Here is a 6591-nt window from a genome sequence, read left to right as displayed (position 1 = left end):
TACTAGAGGGACTGAATTGAAGAGCAGGAAGGTTATGCTGCAACTCTACAGGGTACTGGTGAGGCTGCACCTGGAGTACTGCATGCAGTTCTGGTCTCCTTACTTGAGGAAGGATTTACTGGCTTTGGAGGCAGTGCAGAGGAGGTTCACCAGGTTGATTCCAGAGATGAGGAGTTTAGACGATGAGGAGAGATTGAGTAGCCTGGGACTGTACTCGCTGGAATTCAGAAGAATGAGAGGAGATCGTATAGACACATACGAAATTATGAAGGAGATAGATAAGAGAGAGGCAAGAAAATTGTTTCCACTGGTAGGTGAGACTAGAACGAGGGGACATAGACTCAAGATTTGGGGGAAGTGAGTTAGGATGGAGATGAGGAGGAACTGCTTTTCCCAGAGGGTGGTGAATCTGTGGAATTCTCTGCCCAATGAAGCAGTGGAAGCTACCTCAGTAAATATATTTAAGACAAGGTTGGATAGATTTTTACACAGTAGGGGAATTAGTCATCGTCATAGTCATACTTTATTGATCCCGGGGGAAATTGGTTTTCGTTACAGTTGCACCATAAATAATAAATAGTAATAAAACCATAAATAGTTAATTAGTAATATGCAAATTATGCCAGGAAATAAGTCCAGGACCAGACTATTGGCTCAGGGTGTCGGACCCTCCAAGGGAGGAGTTGTAAAGTTTGATGGCCACAGGCAGGAATGACTTCTTATGACGCTCTGTGCTGCATCTTAGTGGAATGAGTCTCTGGCTGAATGTACTCCTGTGCCCAACCAGTACATTATGTAGTGGATGGGAGACATTGTCCAAGATGGCATGCAACTTGGACAGCATCCTCTTTCCAGACACCACCGTCAGAGAGTCCAGTTCCATCCCCACAACATCACTGGCCTTACGAATGAGTTTGTTGATTCTGTTGGTGTCTGCTCCCATCAGCCTGCTGCCCCAGCACACAACAGGAAACATGATCGCACTGGCCACCACAGACTCGTAGAACATCCTCAGCATCGTCTGGCACATGTTAAAGGGCCTCAGTCTCCTCAGGAAGTAGAGACGGCTCTGACCCTTCTTGTAGACAGCCTCAGTGTTCTTTGACCAGTCCACTTTATTATCAATTCGTATCCCCAGGTATTTGTAATCCTCCACCATGTCCACACTGACCCCCTGGGTGGAAACAGGGGTCACCGGTACCTTAGCTCTCCTCAGGTCTACCACCAGCCACTTAGTCTTTTTCACATTAAGCTGCAGATAATTCTGCTCACACCATGTGACAAAGTTTCCTACCATAGCCCTGTACTCAACCTCATCTCCCTTGCTGATGCATCCAACTATGGCAGAGTCATCAGAAAACTTCTGAAGATGACAAGACTCTGTGCAGTAGTTGAAGTCCAAGGTGTAAATGGTGACGAGAAAGGGAGACAAGATAGTCCTCTGTGGAGCCCAGTGCTGCTGATCACTCTGTCGGACACACAGTGTTGCAAGTACACGTACTGTGGTCTGCTAGTCAGCTAGTCAAGAATCCATGACACCAGGAAAGCATCCACCTGCATCGCTGTCAGCTTCTCCCCCAGCAGAGCAGGGCGGATGGTGTTGAACGCACTGGAGAAGTCAAAAAACATGACCCTCACAGTGCTCGCTGGCTTGTCCAGGTGGGTGTAGACACGGTTCAGCAGGTAGACGATGGCATCCTCAACTCCTCGTCGGGGCTGGTAGGCGAACTGGAGGGGATCTAAGTGTGGCCTGACCATAGGCCGGAGCAGCTCCAGAACAAGTCTCTCCAGTGTCTTCATGACGTTGGAGGTCAATGCCACCGGTCTTTAGTCATTGAGGCCGCTGGGTTCCGGGGAAAAGGCAGGTAGGTGGAGATGAGTCGATGGGCAGATCAGCCATGATCTTATGAAATGGTGGAGTAGGCTTGATGGGCCAGATGGCCTACTCCTGTTCCTTTTTCCTATTTCTTATGTTCCTATGTAGGAGGTGGCAGTCTGGTGCTTATGGTCTCACTCCAAGGCTTGACTGATGAGAAATTTCCACTTTGTATAAGGTGCTGTTCTGGTCTCGTGGGCCCATCTATGTTCTCCTGAATATCAGGCAGCTTTTTGTGTAGGGCTTAGAATGGAATCGAGATATGAGGACATGAGTTCAGTGGGGCAGTAGCAGGCAGAGACAACAGGCCTACCCGGAGAGTCCGATCTGTGGATCTTTGGTGGGAGGTAGAAGCGAGCAGTGCAGGGTAAGGGAACTATGAGTTTGGTAACAGTGGTTGGGAGTTCTCCAGAGTGGATGAAGTCAGTGATGTGTCGGAGACAGTTTTCTGATGGTGTGAGGTGGGGTCCTCCTCGAGGGGTAGGTGTAAGGAAGTGTCTGAGAGTCGCCGCCTGGCCTCAGCAAAGTAGAGGTCAGTGGGCCACAATACAACAGCATCCCATTTGCCTGCCAGTTTGATGGTCAGGTTGGGATTGGTGCGGGGAGAGTCGAGGGCAGTGCGTTCAGTGGAGGAGTGAAGGAGTGATGCAGTCGAGACGGTTGATGTCCCTTCGGCAATTCGAGATGAGAAGATCCAGAGCAGGCAGAGAACCAGAGCGGGGAGTCGAAGGAGAGGAGGAGGTGAGTGAGGGTAATCTCAGAGATGTGAGAGCGGATCTTTTACACAGAGAGTGGTGGGTGCCTGCGGTGGTGGTAGAGATATATACATTAGAGATTTTTAAGAGACGTTTAGATAGGCACATGAATGTGAGGAAGATGGGAGGATATGGACATTGTGTAGGCAGGAGAGATGAGCTTAGTTAGCTATTTGATGACTAATTTAATTGGTCTGGCACAACATTGAGGGCCGAAAGGCCTGTTCCTGTACTATACTGTTGTATGTTCTATTAAAGGACTCCTGCCCTCAGTTGCAGGGATATCTTTGAACGAACGTCTGAGGGTCACGCCAACGGGTCTTTTCACTGCTTTAGCCTTCAGCCCAAGCGGGGCTTTGTTTTTGAGGTTGGGAACGTGAGCTGGCTTTCAAGTTAGCAACCAAACCTGTTGGCAGATGTTTGCCCTGGCCAGACAGCTTGGTGTCAGCGTGAGTGAGAGAGAGAGAGAGAGAGAGGATTCCAGTCTTTCTGCATGTAAAGATGTAATGCTGAGGCTTTATAAGGCAGTAGTGAGGCCTCACCTGGAGTCTTGTGTGCATTTTTGGGCCCCTTATCTCAGAAAGGATGGACTGATATTGGATGTTTGAATAGGCAGCTCAGGCAACGCATCACCAAAAAATTAGATAGGACGTCAAAGGTTAAAGGGAAAATGGGTTTGAGAGGGAAATGGATCAGCCATGATGAAACGGCAGAGCAGACTCGATAGGCTGAAAGGCCTAACTCTGCTCCAATGTCTTAAGTTCTTCCGGTCTTTCATATGGAGACTGTCCTCCAGTCCGCTGAAGGAGTCTGTTAATGAGCTAGACCTGGAGGTCCTCCATTGGTTGGAATGGACCGTGGATGTTGTGTCCCAGCTGTCTACATGATGTGCAAGCCAGGGAAGTACAACACTGAGAGCAAGTTGTTGCCCACACAGCAGGCTAGCTCTCTCCATGCAGCTGATGAATGCAAAGGAATGGCAGAGATCGACAATTTGGCACCGGCAATGTCAGAGGAGTTTCCAGTTAGTGTTGAACTCAATGTAGGGACTCCGGCTTCAGAATTTTCCCTCTGGGTTTACTCCTGAGCCTCTCCCCAATCTGGCAAGGTGGTCCTGTTGGACTGTGCAGGAATGGCAAATTGGAATTACCAATTGCAAGTCATGTGGAAGAAATCAAATGCACTCACTGAATCTGAAGATGCTGTTATTCGAACAGTGGCCCCCTGTGTGGCAACGGAGAGGAAGTGGACTCCATCTGAAGCCGTTCAGAGTGCTAAGTCTGCTCTTCACTTCAGGGATGTGGATAGCCAAGTCCAACATGGGAGAGCCGGGCTCGGGCTTGTCCCAAAGGCTCCTCAATGACACAGGGCAACACCAGTGCAGAAGGGACAGCTCATGGTGGAGGAGTTGAGAAGACAGGAGGAGGCAGAGCGACACGCCAGGGCCGTCTCAATGACCAAGCAGGACCACTGGACTAATTGGGAGAGCCTGGAAAAGAGGAAACTTAGCTGGCGTGACATCTGGGAGATGGAGGGATCTCGGCTAAGTTTTGTCATCAGAGCCACTTATGACCTCCTACCCACACCCCAGATCTGAACCAGTGGTGGGGAGAAGACCCCGCTTGCTCTCTTTGTCAAGCACCTGGATCACTAAGGCACATTTTAACAGGATCACCACGAGCCTCACCCAGGGGCGGTACACTTGGCGGCATAACCAAGTTCTCAGACAGCTGGCATCAATCTTGGAATAGAGGCGAATCACCACAAATGCTCTCCCATAAACATGGGCAGTAAATGTCCACATCACACGATTTGTACCAGCAGGCCAACCTCCAGAGCACCATATAACATCAGAAGATGTAAACATGCTGCAGGTTGCTCGGGATTGGAAAATGGACGTGGACTTGGAACTTGGAAAAAAAGCTTGTGTTTCCCCCAGACATTGCAGCTACAACACTCGGGCCAGACATGGTCCTGTGGTCCACAACAGCCAAGCTGGCATATATTGTGGAATTGACAGTACCATGGGAAGATGGTGTCGAAGAAGCTTATGAGAGGAAAAAGCCCAAGTACTCCGAACTGGCAACTGAAGCTGCCCAGAAGGGCTGGAAGACCAAGATTTTCCCTGCAGAAGTGGGATGCAGGGGATTCGTTGCCAGATCTACGACCAGTCTATTGAAGAAGATGGGGGTGAGGGGTCACTCCCTCCAACAAGCAATCAAGTCCTTGTCAAATGCAGCAGGAGAAAGCAGCAACTGGATTTGGATTAAAAGGAAAGACAACAAATGGGCTGCAAGATGAAGACAGGAGGGTATGGAACTGAGTGGGGTGTATCTGGGACGCCAGGTAGCACCGTTGAGCCCTCTGGAGACGTCGTGGGCTTATCAACGAAACATCAAAGAAGGAGGGTGCCCACCTGATGACCCCGATAACGTACCTACCCTCCCTCCTTGTCACCACTCCAAGCCCACTGCCAGCATCGAGAGTGCCAACTTACCATAAAGAATTGAAACATCAAGTTCTAGTAGCTCTACTACTAATGGAGAGCATTCTAACCGGCTGCATCACTGGTCTGGTATGGAGGGGCCACTGCACAGGATTGGAAACAACTGTGGATGGTTGCAAATTCAGCCAACTCCGACATAGGAAATAGCCTACCCCGCCTCCCACTCAGCATCAAGGACATCTTCAAAAGGTTATGCCTCAGAAAGACGGCATCCATTAATAAGGACCCCCCATCACCCAGGACATGCCCTCTTCTCATTGCTACCATCAGGGAGGAGGTACAGGAGCCTGAAGACACATACTCAGCGATTCAGGAACAGTTTCTTCCCCCCTGCCATCAGGGAGGAGGTACAGGAGCCTGAAGATACATACTCAGCGATTCAGGAACAGTTTCTTCCCCGCTGCCTTCAGGGAGGAGGTACAGGAGCCTGAAGACACACACCCAATGATTCAGGAACAGCTTCTTCCCCTCTGCCATCAGGGAGGAGGTACAGGAGCCTGAAGACACACACTCAGCGATTCAGGAACAGTTTCTTCCCCTCTGCCATCAGGGAGGAGGTACAGGAGCCTGGAGACACACACCCAATGATTCAGGAACAGCTTCTTCCCCTCTGCCATCAGATTTATGAACGGACACTGAACCCATGAACACCACCTCGCTGCTTTTTTTGCTCTCATTTTGCACTCTTTAAATTTTGTCTCAGGATCAGGTTCAACATCGCCGGCATACGTCATGGAATTTGTTAACTTTGCGGGAGTGGCACAATGCAATAACAAGCGAATTACAGCAAGTATATGTACAGTATATTAAATAGATAAATTTAAATGAGTAGTGCAAAAAACAGAAAATTTACCAAAAAATGTAATGAGTTCATGGGTTGAATGTCCATTTTGAAATCTGGGTATATAAGCTATCTTATGTTTTTATATTTATTCCATTTTTTTTTTAAATTACAGTGTTCTTTATCTTATTGTGTTGGTTATCTTGTGTTTTTTTTTGTCCTGTATCAGATCTGGAGTAACATTTATTTTGTTCTCCTTTACACTTGACATTAACCAATCGTGGACTTCTCCTGCGTTCCGAGAGTCAATCAGTAACTTCACTGAGGAACTGAATCGACTTGCAGCATCTAAGGTCCCTCTTTTGGGCAACACTCTGCGAGCAAGCTGGGTGCATCGGAAGCTTTCAAACTCCCCTTACCTTCGAACGTTACTTGCTGCTGGCGTTCTACCTGACCGGCCTCCTTCGGGACAGGAGCCCAAACAAACGTGCGGTAATCTCCAGCTGTACTCCGTCCAACCTGCGGCAAAACAGAAGGATAGCTAAAAGCCAAAGAGCTGTGCAGGCAGATCACAAAACTACAAGACATAAAGCACTGTGCAAAAGGCTCAGGTATATAGTGGGGTGCCCAAGACTTTTACACAGTACTGTAGTAAATTTATGTATCACACAGA

The sequence above is a fragment of the Mobula hypostoma genome, chromosome 10, assembly GCF_963921235.1.
Source record: "Mobula hypostoma chromosome 10, sMobHyp1.1, whole genome shotgun sequence".
In the NCBI taxonomy this organism is placed as follows: Eukaryota; Metazoa; Chordata; class Chondrichthyes; order Myliobatiformes; family Myliobatidae; genus Mobula; species Mobula hypostoma.
The sequence above is the reverse complement of the archived record's forward strand: the minus strand, read 5'-3'. Positions refer to the sequence as shown.